Here is a 15,248-nt window from a genome sequence, read left to right as displayed (position 1 = left end):
AGAATTTTTGCAGTAATTGCTGAATGGAGTAACTGCAGTTATTCCATTACAACAGCTCTCCCTTAACTCCTACAGCAAACTGGGCACAATTCCGCAGTGTCATTTTCTCATACTGGAAACAGGGGGCATTGGACCTGTAGTGTGGAAGGTGGTGGTCTAACTTTGTATTAATCATTTACCAGCACTTCTCGGGTTAGGGGGGAAATGCTGACAACATTGTCAAAGTTTTAGGCTGCGGAGCCAAGCAGATGCTAGGGGCTGTGGGCAAGTACAGAGTGGCCAGTGTCCAGGGTCCCGCATTGTACTCTGAGCTAGGCAGCAGCTGCCCACTGAATTAACCGGTGTGTGAAAGGGAGGAGGTGGGGCTACACCACAAAGCCTCAGGTGCAATCATTACGAACCATTAGTGCTCAGAGGCAGCTGCCTCACAAGCTGAGAAGGCAGCTGCGGCTACGGCAAGATACAACTTGAAAGGAGACCCAGGAACGCTGAGGTGAGCATTTCAGGTAAGAAAGGAGAGGGGATCGGGAGATTCATCAGTTGGAAATGTCTCGGTCTAGAAAGGACAGGAAGGCGAAGAGGATTAGGGCGCAAAAGGATGAGGATGAGGAGGAGGGAGCAAGGGGATGTGGAGGAGAGTGGGGAGTTGTAGAAAAAGACCGAGTGGGAAGAGAGGGGGGGAAGTGGGTGACAGGACAGTATACCAGCAATAAGGAATCTAGGCATTGGTCAGGGGACCTGTTAACTAGTGTTAAATATCGTCTCAGTGATTGTGTTAACGAACTACAGGATGTTATTTTAGTTTTAAGCCAGTCAGTATTTTGTGCTTTGAAACGCTTGAACTAAATTAATTTATTTTACTTTTCAATAACTTAATTGGGAAGTAAGTAAAGGAAATATTTTGTCCTCCTAATTGTTGCCAGCTGCGGGTTTGTCGCTGTTGATGGTATCTGTCGTGGGAATGTGTCCCGTGATTCTGAATGAAGTTGAAACTGTGCGATTTATCGGTAGAGTGTACTAGACTGAGAGCTGTTCCTTCCCCGTACCCCCTCAATCTGTCTTTCCCCCAAGCTCTCTTTTCTGGTCTGCAGCTTTCTTGTTGTGGAGATGCCGGCGTTGGACGGGGGTAAACACAGTAAGAAGTCTCACAACACCAGGTTAAAGTCCAACAGACTTTATTTGGTAGCCCAAGCCACAAGCTTTCTGAACATAAGAACATAAGAAATAGGAGCAGGAGTAGCCCTTCGAGCCTGCCCCGCCATTCAATAAGATCATGGCTGATCTGTCGTGGCTCAGTTCCACATTCCCGCCCTCTCCCCATAACCCTTAATCCCCTTGCCTATCAAAAACCTATCAACCCGCGTCTTAAAAATATTTAGCAAGGCAGCCTCCACCACTTCAACGGGCAGAGAATTCCAGAGATTCACCACCCTTTGAGTGAAGAAGTTCCTCCTCAACTCCGTTCTAAACCGCCCCCCCTTTATCTTGAGGCTGTGCCCCCTAGTCCTACTGTCCTTTCTGAGCGGGAAGAGCCTCTCCACCTCTATCCTATCCATCCCATTCATCATCTTATACGTCTCAATGAGATCTCCCCTCATTCTTCTAAACTCTAACGAGTACAAGCCTAGTTTATTCAGCCTCTCCTCATAGTTCAACCCCCTCAACTCCGGTATCAGCCTAGTAAACCTCCTCTGCACTCCCTCCAAGGCCAAAATATCCTTGCGTAAGTACGGCGCCCAAAACTGCACACAGTACTCCAGCTGCGGCCTCACCAATGCCCTATACAGCCGTAGCAAGACCTCCCTACTTTTATATTCAATCCCCCTCGCTATGAAGGGCAGCATCCCATTCGCCTTCCTGACCACCTGCTGCACCTGCAGGCTGGGTTTTTGCGACTCATGCACAAGGACCCCGAGGTCCCTCTGCACCGTCGCCTGCTGCAGTTTTTCGCCATGTAAGTAATAGTCCTTCCTACCATTATTCCTACCAAAGTGGACAACCTCACACTTTCTGAGCACTGCTCCTTCATCAGGTGAGCTGCTGCGGACAGGTACAGAGTGGCCAGCGTCCAGGTACAGTGCAGGTATAATGGTCCAACCATTATCTTGTGAATTGAGTTTGTGTCTGTTTGTGAACAGAATTCCCACGCACCTGATGAAGGAGCACTGAAGGCTTGTGCTACCAAATAAACCTGTTGGATTTTAACCTGATGTTGTGAGGGTTCTTACTGTGCTTTCTTGTTGGGCAGGATTCAGAATGCCAAACAGCCCTGCCTACCAAGCCAAAGTTGCCATTTTTTTAGATGTGAGACAAGGCTGCAGATGTTGGCAGGCTTTTATTTCATACTTCCAGGGAATGTGGGCATTGCTGGCATTTGTTGCCCATCCCTAATTGCCCCTTGAGCTGAATAGCTTGGTAGTCCATTTCCGAGGGCAGTTAAAAGTCAATCTCATTGCTGTGGCTCTGGAGTCACATGTAGGCCAGACTGGGTAAGGATGGCAGATTTCCTTCCCTAAAGCACATTAGTGAACCAGATGGACTTTCAACAATAATAGTTTTCAATTTGGGATTATTAATTATTTGGATTCAAGTTCCGCCAGCTGCTGTGGTGAGATTTGAACCCATTGTCTCTGGAGCGATTAGCCTGGGATTACTGTTACAGTGACAATACCACTACGCCGCAGCACTATGTCAACTAAGGCAACTTGGCCTTAGTTGACATCCAAGGAGCCTCGCAGGGTGGGGAATAGGTACAGGATTTGGCCCCTATTTTGTTCCCTCCCCTGGCACAGGGGCACTGAGGCTAACTGTAGCATCATTGGCTGGATTCAGATCCGTTCCCTGGGGAGAAGTGAGGGATCAAACCTTGTCCGAATGGTTCAGCCTCTCAGGTTAAGAGGGCTCTGAGCAGTTGGGTAGGGGGACAGGAACCGTTTGACAGCTATGAACTGTTCCTTAAAATTGCCACCGTCATAAAAGGTGGTACATTTCGGGATGGGGAGGTGGAAGGGTGATCCTTGTGTAAACCTGTTAGATTGCAATATCGAGGTTGACTCACTGGTTCTATTTACTCAGGGAGGCCGATGATGTTTGTTTTCGCTGCCTGTGTTAAACCGGGACAATGGACGTTCTCCTGGTTCCCATGGAGTTGGCCCTTTGTTACTGAGACTTGTGCTGACAAAACCTGAGAATATCAATAATGGGATTCCTGCTCTCGTGCGCACGGCAAATATCAGGAAATCCCAGCGACCGATCTTGGGGCAGGCGTCGATCAGTTTACTGAAACCTGGGCTGGAATTTTCTGATTGGCGGGATTGGAAGATCCCACTGATGATGGAGCCCCCTCCACGGGTTTCCCGGCAGTGGGAGGTGTGTGGAATGGGAAACCCCGTTAATATGGGGGTTAAGGAGATCCCACCGCTGGCCAATGGTGTGCTGCCTCTGCTGCCGTGAAGTGCACAGCAGGGGGCACAGAAAATCCCAGTCTCAGATGAAACTTAGCCCAGATTTTCCTGAACTCCGAGAATAGAAGTTGATGAACTGTTGTCAATGGTGACAGCTGCGCAAGGATATATTGGCCTTGGAGGGAGTGCAGAGGAGGTTCACTAGGCTGATACCGGAGATGAGGGGGTTGGACTACGAAGAGAGAATAAATAGACTGGGCCTGTACTCGTTGGAGTTTGAAGGATGAGGGGGGATCTTATAGAGACGTATAAGATAATGAAGGGGATGGATAGGGTAGAGGTAGAGAGATTCTTCCCGCTTAGAAAGGATTGCAGGACTAGAGGGCACAGCCTCAAGATAAGGGGTGGGCAGTTTAGATTGGAGTTGAGGAGGAACTTCTTCACTCAAAGGGTGGTGAATCTCTGGAATTCTCTGCCCGTTGAAGTGGTGGAGGCTACCTCGCTAAATATATTTAAGTCACGGGTAGATAGGTTTCTGATAGACAAGGGAGTTAAGGGTTATGGGGAGACAGCGGGAAAGTGGAACTGATCCACTTCAGATCAGCCATGATCTTATTGAATGGCGGGGCAGGCTCGAAGGGCTAGATGGCCTACTCCTGCTCCTATTTCTTATGTTCTTAGCTGCCTTTGATTTTGGTTGCTGTGGCTAAGGAGATGAAATATTCAAGCCACCCCTCCTTACATAGAATTACAAATCATACAATCTGACTGATTGAGTTCTACAACTTGTCTCACTCCCTTGCCCTTTTCTCATTGCTTTGCAGAGCTATACACATTTGAGATGAAATAGTGGTGCACTGATACTGTCACTGGGCTCGTAATCCAGAGGCCCGGGCTCATGCTCGGGAGGGGGGACATAGGTTCAAATCCCACCAGCGGGTGAGATTTAAATTCAATTAATAATCTGGAATTGAAAGCTTAGTCTCAGTAACGGTGATCTTGAATCAGTTATCATAAAAATCCATCTGGTTCACTGATACCGCTCAGGGAAGGAAATCCGCTGTCTTTACCTTGTCTGGCCTACCTGTGATCCCAGACCCGCCGCAACGTGGTTGACTTAACTCTCCTCTGCAGTGATGTGGCAAGTCGCTCAGTTCAATGGCAATTAGGGACGGGTAACAAATGCTGGCCTTGCCAGCGGTGCCCACATCCCATGAAAGGATTAGGAAAAATCCTGAATTTTGGGTGGTTGGTTTTGCCATCCAGCCGTCAGTCTGACTTCTGATAACTTGCCTTGAAATTTCATGTTCAGGAAGAAAGTGTTGCATTTATATAGTGCCTTCCCAGGCCTCAATGTGCCAAAGCCCTTTGCAACCAATGAAGTACCTTTGAAGTGCGGTCACTGTTAGCAACACCGTAGCCAATGTATTCACAGCGAGCTCACACTACAAACAGGGTGAGGGATCATTATTGACCAAGGCACCAAGTAGATCTCCCTGACTTCTCTTCACACTCATGCCATGGTACATCCACCTACAAGGGAAGTAGCGGCTTCGATTTACTAGTTAGAATATTCTGAATTGAGCAAAGCAACATCACCTGGCCAGATGTGAAAAGTTTATCAACCTTCAGGTTAGTGTTGGAGATATTAATGGGTCTGAAAGTCGATAAATCCCCAAGGCCTGATAACCTACGTCTCTGGGTGATCAAGGAAGTGGCCATGGGAATAGTGGGTGTTTCCAAAATTCTGTAGGTGGTGGAATAGTCCAGAATGGAGAGTGGCAAATATAACGGTACAATTTCAAATAGGAGGGAGGGAGAAAAATCAAGGAGTTACAGACAATTACAGGAGTAAGGAAAATAGTGACGTCTATTATAAAGGATGTGATAACAGGTCACTTAGAAAATATCAACTGGATTAGAGAAAGTCAACATGGATTTATGAAAGGGAAATCATATCTAACAAACCTTGTGGAGTTTTTGAGGACATAACTAGCAGAAAGCAGAACGAGTGGATGTTGTGTACATGGATTTTCAGAAAGCTTTCGATAAAGTCCCAGGTACGAGGTTCTAGTGCAAAATTAGAACACATGGGATTGGGGGTAATATATTGGCATGGATTAAGAATTGGATCACAGACAGAGGGTGGGAATAAATGGGTCTTTTTCGAAATGGCAGGTATTGACTAATGGAGTTCCGCAGGGATCAGTGCTGGGCCCCAGCTATTCACAATACACATCAATGATTTGGATGAGGGAACTAAATGTGATTTCCAAGTTCATTGGTGACATGAAACTTGGTGGGAATGCAAGTGGTGAGGATGATTTTAAGAGAGTTCAAAATGATTTAGACAAGTTGAGTGAGTGGGCAAACACACGGCACATGCAGTAAAACGTGGAAAATTGTAAAGTTATCCACTTGGGGTGGAGAAACAGAATGGCAGGATGGTGATAGTTTGGGAAATGTTGACGTACAAAGGGACCTGAGTGTCCGTGTACACCAGTCACCGAAAGCAAGCATTCAGGTACAGCAAGCAGTGAGGAAGACAAATGATATGTTGGCTGTCATTGCAAGAGGAGGTGAGTACAGGAGCAAGGATGTCTAACTGCAGCTGTACAGTGCCTTGGTGAGACCACATCTGCAGTATGGTGTTTTGGTCTCTATGTCTGAGCAAGGATACGCTTGCCACAGAGGGAGTGTAGTGAAGGTTCACCAGACTGGGTGGCAGGATTGTTGTATGAGGAGAGATTGTGTTGAACAGGCCTGTATTCACTGGGATTTAGAAAAAATGAGAGAGGATCTAACTGAAATGTATAAAGTTCTGACAGGACCAGACAGACTGGACACAAGGGTGTTGTTTCCCCTGGGTGGGGGCATCTTGAATAAGGGGGGGGGGGGGTCACAGTCTCAGGATACAGGATTAACCATTTAGGACTGAGATGAAGAGAAATTTCTTCACACAAGACAGTGGCGAACCTGTGGAATTCGCTACCACAGAAGGCTATGGAAAATAAGTCACTGAATATATTTAAGGAGATAGATTTCTGGACACTAAAGTCATCCAGGGCTATGGGGAGAGAGCAGGAGTATGGCGCTTAGATAGAGGACCATGATTATATTGACTGGTAGAGCAGGCTCGAGGGACTGAATGGCCTACTCCTGCTCCTATTCAATGTTTCTGGGTCTCATAGAAACTAGAAGCTAGAGTAGGCCATTTGGCCCTTCAAGCCTGCTCCACCATTTATTTTGATCATGGCTGCTCATCAAATTGAATTTTTCAAAAAAAACTAATCATCTCAGCCACACTTTTTTATATCTCCTGTGACTGAATGCAGAAAAAAATGTGCTTTAGTTGTTATCTCCTGGTGTAAGTAAATTATTGCGTTCACTCATTTTTGTTATCTGCTGGTTATTTGGCAGTTATACCCATGTAAAGTTTCCATGCACTGCAGAAATTGGTCACTCCCAAGAGTCTTTAGGGATCAAAGGCTGTGTGTGTCTGAAATTATATTTTTTAACCACAAAATTCAACCATTCACACTGCAGCCAATTCACCAAAGAACCACAGAGTCCCTACAGTGCAGAAGGATGCAATTTGTCCCGTTGAGTCTGCACTGACTCTCCGAAAGAGCATCTGACCCAGGCCCACAGCTATTCCTGTAACATTTAGCATAGAAAATCCACCTATCCTGCACATCTTTGGACTGTGGGAGGCAACTGGAACACCTGGAGGAAACCCAAGCAGACACGGGGAGAATGTGCAAACTCCACACGGTGCCCTCAGGCCGGGATCGAACCCGGATCCCTGATGCTGTGAGGCGGCAGTGCTAACCACTGTGCCACCGTGCCGCCCATCCCATGTTACAGTCCAGATCGGAGCTCCAATCAAAGTAGCTTTCATTCAGGGAAATCACAATGGCCACTGATTTTTAAAGTGCTCAGAGTTAGCATAACTGACATATTTTAACCCCTTGCAGTTCCTGTCAAGGGGTGACATTGTAGAAAAGTCCCAGGAAATTACCAAGTCGCCCACGGTGATGACACTTGGGACTTACGTCACGACTCCCTGTGACACTGGGGCAGCTGAAAGCTTATTGGAATGTATCTCCACTGCAACTGAGCGGGCAATTCTAGACACTCACGGATCTCATACCTGGAGGTACCCCAGCTAGCGTGTAATTGACAGTCAGTGCTAGTGGCCTTCAGATCTTATCTTTTGTGTTAATTCATGTGAATCCTACAACATAGATGTGCAAATCTCCAGGAAAATCTGGGTTGATGTTTGTGAAAGGGGATAGAGCTGGTGGGGAGGGTGGGAGATGCTATAAACTGCTTTTCATTCCAGTTGCTTATTTTTTCTAATGGTTCCTGCTCTGTTGTAACAAAGCTAACGGCGGAAAGTTAAAAGAAAAGCCCGTAGTGGTGCACAAGTTGAGTTTCTAAGACTAATCTTGCAGCCAAAGAGTAGTGGGTTGGCTTTGACACACACCAAACTTTGCATTCTTTTGAGGTGTCGAAATCCACCCTATCCCATCGCCTCGCTACTGCAGAGTTGCCAGGTCGGAGATTGTCACCACTCACCCCACCCCCGAAAGCAGTGTAAAAGGAGACAGAAAGTATTTTTATCACACGTTGACACGCACAGACATGAGGAGCTGCACAGCTGCCTCTTTAACAGTGTGCTATTCTCTGATTCTATCAGTGAGTAGGATTGTACCAGGGAAAGTGGTGAGCGGGTGGTGAATACAAAGAGTTTGGATATTTTGGCTAAAAGTCAGGGATTTACTTTTATGTGAGATCTACCATTACTTGAGCACATGCGGCCTGTCTTTGCTGGGACCCTGTTAAAAGACGTTTGGAAGAAGCAACTCGAGACAGCTGACTGTTCTTCCAAAGTTGAATCTTTGACCCCAGGTTAGAGCTGTCTTTAGGGGTAAAACACTGAGTGTTGCTGATGTCAACCCAGCAGTGATTGGAATGAACAGGAATGAAAATCCACGGGCCTACGCTGGATGGATTTTACTCGGCAAGGATCGGAAGCAAGTTGCTTTGAAACAAAACACACATTAGGGAATTGTGAATGCTAAAGATGACCCCAGGCAGTAGATCCATCACAACTGACACGGGTATCTGAGCTATCCAGTGAGAGATAAGATCGGAGCTTTGTGGAGTCATAATAACTCTGACTTTAAAAATGACAGGTGAGACTTGGACGCACAAGTCCTCCCGTTACTTCTGACGAATCCAATTTTTGTTGGTAGCTGGAAGGACTGGGCTGTAACCCAAACTCACAACGACCGTTTGAACATAGAAGTGAGTTCAAGTGGACCCCATTGAAGAAGGGAAAGGGTTAATGAATGTAATGAATTTTGCATCTCGCATATATCACAAACGATGACTCTTCCTCATGGCTGATCTCCTCAAGCTTATACTGCTCCTGGCGTCCATATAAATTATTTAATCATGTTTTCCTTGCTTGTTCATGCCTCTCATTCTTTAACTTTCATTTCCGTAAAGATAGATAATTAAATGTGAATGTTATTTTATAGACATTACAAACCATACCTATTTGTACTAGCTAAACATAGTTAAACAGCTGCAGATGGTAGAGTGCGATATTTGACAGGAGGACTCCTGCTGGGAAGTCACGATCACACAAGTTACTTCAATGAAGAAGCTGCTGAAGATGCCGGAAAGCTGTGGATCGTGACTGTACCGATGACTGCGAATGACTGAAGCTGCCAGACAAACTGTGCATCCTGGCTAAAGCTGGGGGCTGCATCGTGACTAGAGGCAGAAGCGTTGTGGGTCCTGACTGATACCAGAGTTTGCGTCATTACTGGTGCTGGGAACCATGATGTAGAAATACCCACACTTATTTGTGTTCAGGGAGAAGCCTGGTAAACTGCTGTTAGGTGCCAGATCTCTCCCAAAAGCTTTTGTAATAAAACTACTTTACATTGACTCACTAACAGTCTCAGAGGTATCCTTTTATCTACAACACCCATTTGGGCTGTAACAAGGACAAACCTGCACTGGGGGTGTCATGAATTTAAGGAGTAAATGCGAAGGCTCTGGAAGGGTGAATTATAAGTATTCAAATGTGAAGTTATTGAAATGCCCAGACCTGTAAAGGAAAATGGGCTGTCAATGTCAGTGAGGATTCACTGTTACAATAGTTGTTTGTTGTCATTTGTCTATATGAAAAATCCTTATGAATGTTTGGCTGATTTTCACAAGTTATAATTATCTCAACAACTGGGTTCTAAGGTCACTGTTTAATCGATAGCTCAAAGAGATTCCAAATGGATTAGCTGACTTTGATATAGGCTGATGAATAGGTATTTGATTATTGTTACATGAGATTAAGCACTTGAGGGGATTTAAACATTTTGAATGGGCTTTTAGTTTTAAAGCTATAGTACTAAATATTTAGACCTTAATTTTATTTCATGGCAACAAGGCTCCTGAGTTCTGCCTTTGGCCGATCTGGCTGAGTTGGCATGAAGGATGTATGGGCAAATAGTGGCGGGTGAGTTGGCATGCATTCGCATTACGTTTACATGAATGGACATATGAAGATATGATTTAGGACCATGAGGAGGCCACTCAGCCCCTCCAGCCTGTTCCGCTATTCAATAAGATCATGGTTGATCTGACTATAACCTCAACCCCACATTCCTGCCTCTTCCCAATAACCTTTCACCCCCATATTCATCATGAATCTATCTAGCTCTGCCTTAAAAAGATTCAAAGACTCTGCTTCCAGCTGCCTTTTTGAGGAAGAAACTTCTAGAGACTTGCGACTCTCAGGGAAAAAAATTCTCCACATCTCCGTCTTAAATGAGCAACCCTTTATTTTTAAACAGTGACCCATAGGTCTAGATTCTCCAAGAGGAAACAGCCACTCCACCCTGTCAATACCCCTCAGGATATTAAAGGTTTTGATCAAGTCACCTCCAATGGATACAAACCTAATCTCTCCAACGTTTCCTCATAAAGACAACGTGTCCATTCCTGGAGTTAGTCTAGTAAACCTTCTCTGAACTGCTTCTAATGTATTTAAATCTTAAATAAGGAAACCAATACAATACCCCCAACTGTGGTCTCACCAATGCCCCTTGCAACTGATGCAAAGCCTCCCTGCTTGTAATCAATTCTCCTCACAAGAAACAACAATGTTCTATTAGCTTTCCTAATTACTTGCTGTATCTGCATTTTGTAATTCATGCACTAGGACACTCAGTCTAGGCACCTCAGAGCTTCGTAATCTCTCACCATTTAGATAATAAGATTTTTTAAAAATCCTTGTGCCAAAATGGACAATTTCACATTTAACTCCATTTGCCAGGTTTTGCCCACTCATTTAATTTATGTCTCTTTGTAGCCTCCTTACATCCTCTTCACAATTTACTTTCCGACCGATCTTTGTGTTGTCAGCAGATTTAGCAATTATAACTTCAGTTCCTTCATCCAAATTGTTGATATAAATTGTGAACGGCTGAGGTTCCAGCACTGATCTGTCGGGCAACCCCACTCATCACATCCTACCAACCAGAAAAAGACCCATTTATGCCAACTCTGTTTCTGTTAACTAGCCAAAATTCTATCCATGCTAACATAGTACCCCCTGTAAGCTTTTATTTTCTGCAATAACCTTTGATGTGGCATCTTATTAAATGCCTTTAGTACAGTACATCCACTGGTTCTCCTTTATTCACAGCACATGCGATTCCTTCAGTAAATTGGCTAAATGTGATTCCCTTTTCACAAAAGCCTGTTGACTCTGCCTGATTGCTTTGATTTCCCCTCCCTCCCCTCCCCCAGTATTCTATCTTTGCTTAATTTCACCACACCTTTAAGAAATTGAGACTTTTTTGAAGATACTTTGTAAGCTAGGAAACTCGGCAATCAATTTGGGCACAGTAAGATCCCACAAACAGCAACATGACAAGAACCAGGTTTTCTGTTTAGTAATGTAGTGGAGGGATAAATATTGGTCAAGCCAATAGCAAAATACTCTTCTCTTCTCTGAAATGATGAAATGATGAAATACGGTTCTCTGAAATGATGGCTCGGGATCGCCTGAGATGGAAGAGGGCATCTTGGTTTAATTTCTTGTATAAAAGATGGTACCTCTGATAATACAGCTCTCTCCCAGTGCTGCACAGGGAGTGCTCACTTATATTTATCTGCCTGGAACTTTGATGTGGGATGTAAACCTAGAATCTCTAATTCACTAGTCAGGAAACCCATCGGATAAGGCACAGTTTTTAAAAAAATTCATTCATGGGCCATGGGCATCGTTGGCTGTCATGATGTGGAGATGCCAGCGTTGGACTGGGGTAAAGACAGTAAGAAGTCTCACAATACCAGGTTAAAGTCCAACAGGTTTATTTGTAGCAAACGCCACCAGTTCCGAAAGCTAGTGATGTTTGCTACAAATAAACCTGTTGGACTTTAACCTGGTGTTGTGAGACGTCTTACTGTGGTCACTGGCTGGCCAGCATTTATTGCCCATCCCTAGTTGCCTGAGGGCAGTTAAGAGTCAACCACATTGCCATGGATCTGGAGTCACATGTAGGCCAGACCAGATAAGGACGGCAGATTTCCTTCCCTAAAGGGCATTAGTGAACCAGATGGGGTTTAAAAATTGGCAATGGTTTCGTGGTCATCAGTATGTTCTTAATTCCAGATTTGTTTTTACTCAATTCAAATTCCACCATCTACTGAGGTGGGATTTGAACTTGGGTTCCCAGAACATTAGCTGAGTTTCTGGATTAATGGTCTAGTGATAATACCACTAGGCCATCGCCTCCCCTAATTTCAAAGGTGTGGGGGATGAACATTGACACTGTTCGTACAGTTAACCCTCCATCACCAAATGGGCAAATTGGCAGGCTCAATAACAACAATGTCTGGCACAGGATCTGAACCTTCCTGACTGCATTATATTTATCAGGGTTAGAGTGATCTCCTTGAAAAGATGTGATCGCCTAAACAGGTTGGAGATGAAATTATCAGAATTTCTTTCTCTAGGTATTTTGATCTGATTTTACGCTTCTCCCAGGAGATTACTCGGCTTCCAGGTTGGGTGGGGAGTGTCTGTATTGTGATGCGGTTACAATTATGTGCAACAGGCTGAATGCACCCCTGGGACTTTCCTGTCCGTCAATGTTGGCAATGTTTATCAGGGGCTGCTTCACGCTCCTGAGGACTTCAACTGGGGCGGACACCCAGTGTCCCAGGCCTAGGAAGAGAGAGATTACACCATCTCCAAGTTGCTATCCAGTAATCTGCAGTTGGATATTGGATGAGGAAACACTTCCTGCAGACAAAAGGGCAGTTGATTGTCCCTGTCCTGTTTACACGTGGTGAACGATTAGTTGGGTGAGATACTGGAGGGTGCTTGGTCATCCTAAGGCTATCTCCAGGCAACCTGCACAGGTAACGCGAGAAGCCATTGATGTATGGGGTCAGAGGCAGAATCCATAGACATGTTAGATGGTATAGTTGTGATTCCAGTAGCAAGCAACCTTGTTTGTGCGTTTTTTTTCCAAGTTTATTTATTAGTGTAGGCTTACATTAACACTGTAATGAAGTTACTGTGAAAATCCCTTAGTCACCATACTCTGGCGCCTGTTGGGATACACTGATGGAGAATTTAGCACGGCCAATGCACCACTCGCACATCTTATGGGCTGTGGTGACAACTCACACAGACACAGGGAGAATGTGCAAACTCTGCACAGACAGTGACCCAAACTGGGAATTGAACCTGTGTCCCTAGCACTGTGAGGCAGCAGTGCTAACTATTGTGCCACCGTGCAGAGGTCAGCATGAGCCCATGAAATGCAAGCATGGGAATCTGTGACGGAACATCAGGGTTTTATCAGGAATCTCTGATTTGGACTGTGAAGTCTTGGCAAAGATCCTCCATCGGTGGTGATCAGCAGAATGCAGACAATCTGATGTTATCCACTCTCCCTGCTCTAAATGCAGACAACACGTGGCTGGTCACACAGCTGGCAAGTGAGGCTGTAAAAACAGGCTTGTGTGAGTTTACACATTCCCCTGCTAAATGGTCTCAGACTTGTTAATTCTGCTCCATTTAGATTTGGACAGAGTGGAAAGGAAGAAAATTTCTCCCCCACAGCACTCCATTAGTTAAGGGATATTCCACTCTCAGCAATGATACCGTCATGGCAACACCTTTTAGCAGATGTGACCATCTTTAAACCAGAAGCAGGACAGAAAGGAAAATTTGTAACTTCTTCAAAATGCCTCAAGGACCTGAATTGTTTTGAAGCACATTTGAAAAGGACTTTGAAGGGATTGCTACAATTGCAAAGGCATCAACTGCAATTTTCTTGGACAATAAAGAATGCTGGTCCATGTGACCTGATTACCTTTGACCTGGATGCAGTACCAATAAGAATAAAGTTAAGACTAGAGGTGGCGGGCACAAAAGAAAGCTGTAAACCCAAAGGAGGGCCACAAGCAGGAGATCTGGAGGGTGAAGGTGATCAGGTTCAAATAGAACACAGAGACAGAAAGAAGAACGTAGAATTTGTGTGAGGAGAAGCCAGTATGACTTAATGAAAACACTGGTTTTCTGTTTAGCAGTGAGATAAATAGAATTCCAGAAGCTTTAGAGAAGCGATGCATGAACAAGCTAAAAGGCTTAACCTTAAAAAGTGGTATGAATAGCTCAGGCTCTTTGAAAAAGCTGAGCAACCAGATTGTGAACTAGGTATTTTGTTAGTTGACTGGTTGAAAAGGAACTCCGAAAAGCTACTTCATCAGAACTGAGGTGACCTGGGTGAGAGAGTGTTGGTGGATGTGCACCAAGTCGGTGCTAATCATATCCAGGTACGTCAGATAGAATGACCTGCTGGTGAATGGATGTGGAAGCTCGAATCAATTGGAAAGAGGAAGATTGCATGTGGTATTTTAGTGTGAGAGTGATTTCGTTGTGTAAGATGTATCTTTGTTGTGTCAATTATTTAAAGTTTACTTTTTTTTATTTGAAGTATCTATTGCCTATTAAGTCATGTTTAATTTTTGGTGGTTCTGGTTTGTTTCACAGTAAAAATGATAAGAAATGAAATTTTGAGCTAATTTCTTCACTTTGGGGCCCTGTTGTAACTTTGATTATTTTGATTTACGGTTCCTTCACGGGATGGTAACAAAACATTTCATTGGCACAGTAGTGACATGGATTCTTAACTGTACTGCCCAATGGTAAAGGGTAAAGCTGCCATAGTCCATATGACCACAGGCTGGTGGTGACTTAACTGACGATCACTATATCGCAGGTGAGGGACAAGGGATGGGATTTTCCAGCCACACTCGCCCCCAAAACCAGAAAATCCAATCCCTGGTCAACATGCATGGCCTCTGCCCCCCCCCGCCCCGTTCTTTGTTCAATCGTCTTAGAGTCCTTCAGGAATCTACCATTGACCTCCTCCTCTTTCTGATCTCATGCTGCCTCTTCATAACATCACCTGCAGACATGGGACCAAGTTCAAGGCCATTGATGACAATTAGCTGTAACTAACCGCAGTTGCCTCAGCTCCAACTGCCCCTTTGACCTTTAAGGCAGCCAATATAACTTAGAGACTTCATCCAACTGCATTTCAAGATAACCAAAGCCATTGCCTTGAATTCTGGCTGGATGATGCATTGTGTAGGGACTTGTTCACAAGGCAATGGAACTGATGTCGGAGTGTCGTGGGCAGTGTTGCAGGGATAGAAGTGTTGGCACCTTTTTATTCTTTCATGGGATGCGTGTGTTGCTGGCTAGACCAACATTTATTTCTCATCCCTAATTGCCCTTGAGAA

The 15,248-nt window shown here is 44.8% G+C and overlaps 1 long non-coding RNA gene across 2 annotated transcripts in view; it reads left to right on the top strand.

Annotated features, from left to right (window-relative positions):
• Positions 1–410: 410 nt before the first annotated feature.
• The window catches only part of LOC145357957 (uncharacterized), a 62,098-nt gene continuing 47,260 nt past the window's right edge, over positions 411–15,248 (top strand). The window contains exon 1 of one of the 2 annotated variants that reach the window (XR_013889399.1): positions 411–493. This is a non-coding gene — a long non-coding RNA (uncharacterized LOC145357957). Of the gene's footprint in view, positions 507–15,248 lie in introns of both variants that reach the window. The other variant, XR_013889397.1, reaches the window with a different exon arrangement.

Source organism: Carcharhinus amblyrhynchos, chromosome 24 (assembly GCF_965287045.1).
Source record: "Carcharhinus amblyrhynchos chromosome 24, sCarAmb.v2.hapA, whole genome shotgun sequence".
NCBI classification, from domain to species: Eukaryota; Metazoa; Chordata; class Chondrichthyes; order Carcharhiniformes; family Carcharhinidae; genus Carcharhinus; species Carcharhinus amblyrhynchos.
This window is presented reverse-complemented; position numbering and strand designations above follow the sequence as displayed.